The sequence below is a fragment of the Corvus brachyrhynchos genome, unplaced genomic scaffold (genome assembly GCF_000691975.1).
Source record: "Corvus brachyrhynchos isolate BGI_N302 unplaced genomic scaffold, ASM69197v1 scaffold1309, whole genome shotgun sequence".
Lineage (NCBI taxonomy): Eukaryota > Metazoa > Chordata > Aves > Passeriformes > Corvidae > Corvus > Corvus brachyrhynchos.
The window spans coordinates 7,322-8,869 of NW_008239819.1; the positions used below are offsets into that span (position 1 = coordinate 7,322).

General features: G+C 53.6%; 1 long non-coding RNA gene across 1 annotated transcript in view; it reads left to right on the forward strand.

The window, feature by feature from the left end:
* Positions 1 to 918, forward strand: part of LOC108448903 — a 5,736-nt gene extending 4,818 nt beyond the window's left edge. The window contains exon 3 of the long non-coding RNA XR_001864979.1: positions 789 to 918. This is a non-coding gene — a long non-coding RNA (uncharacterized LOC108448903). The remainder of the gene's footprint in view (positions 1 to 788) is intronic.
* The last annotated feature ends 630 nt before the right edge of the window (positions 919 to 1,548 follow it).

Genomic DNA, 1,548 nt, shown 5'->3' on the forward strand with positions numbered 1-1,548 from the left:
AGGAATGCCCAGCAGCCCAGCTTGCCTGCACAGGCAGCAAGAGCCCCTGGAGAGCCAAGATCGGCTTTTAATACTGGAACCACGCTGTCAGTCAGTGCTGGTCATGTTTCTCCAGGCAGAAAATGCCTTTGAAGCCCATAGTCGATAGGCACAGCCTGGCTGTGTTTCTGTCACTTTTGGCAAGTTGATTGCTCTCATAGTTTTATGATTTTTCCTTGCTGCTTTCCTTGCTTGAAATTCTCTTTGGCATCTCTTTGTTTCAGGGATTGTCTTGCTGTGTTCCTTCTTTTGCTTTTCAGGTTTGGTTTTATTCTCAGTAAGGCCAGTGGTTGGTCTCCTCTCTTGCTGGTCTGCCTGCATATCCCCACAACTGCCCCACCCAAACCCGATCTGCTAGGAGAGAATTTCTTCCTTCCCCCAGGATAATATGCTGTTTTGCCTTCAAGTAGCACATTCCTCCTCTGGAACATGACTGCATGGCTGTGTGCAGGCAGAAGCCAGCAGGTTTTTTGGCCTTGTTGAATATGCAGGTGACTTGGTTCATCTCCAGCCTGCTGGTGCTGACCTGCTCAGCCCTTCCTTCCCACCAGCCATTGCCCTACTGCCCCTGGCCGAAATGCTGGACCCAGACAGAAGGAATTCAGTTCAGCCTTGTGAATTACCTGTACCTCCACAGCTGAAAGTGCTTTGGAAAAGGGGTCAGGGAAGGATGTCACCAGGTCACAGACAGGTCTCCTCTTGTCCGTTTCCACAAGTGGCAAAATCATCATTTCGTGTCTTTCCTGCAGTCTCCTCGGTTGGTGAGGGTCACCATGGAGAACTCACCTCATTTCCGGCTGGTGGGCTCCAATGATGCGTACCACAGAGTGCCGGCAGGCGCGCATCACACCGTGCGCATCCACTTCACCCCTGACAAGGACAAGGTGAGACTGGAGGAGCGTTATCTCCAAAGCCATTGCTTCCATTGCCCTCTGGGTACAGCCCATTCCATGCTGTGAGCTTGGCTTCAGGCCCTGGGCGGGCAGCCTGCAGCCAGTCACACCTTGGCACGTGCTGTCAGGCACTGCACGCAGGCCTGGCAGGCTCTGCTTCCCCTCCCTGCACATTGCTGAGCATTCCCAAGGGCAGATGCACAGGGAACGGTATGAAAATGACAGAGGAGTGTTGATAAGTGTTCAGCCATCTCTAGGCACATCTCTAGGAAGGGGTTTAATTATTGTGGAGAATACCAGAGGAACAAAGGGGTCAGAGAGCTTTCCTCCTTCCCAACTGGCAACAGCTTCCCTGCCTCCCCCTGGACTGGAGCACAGACAGTGCTTTTTCACACCCTCTGTTCTCCAGCCTTGCAGCTGGGCTGTCCCAGATGCATGATACTGACCATGATACTACTGCAGGGCCAGGGCAGAGGATGTGCCGTGCCTGTGGCAGGGAGCCAGCCTGGCACAGGCACACTGATCTCTAGGTGCCCTTAGTCAGCAGGAGGTTGGTGAGCTGCAGGTGACTTAGACACCTGCCTGAAAGAGCTCGCGTAGGGCAGGTACAACCTGC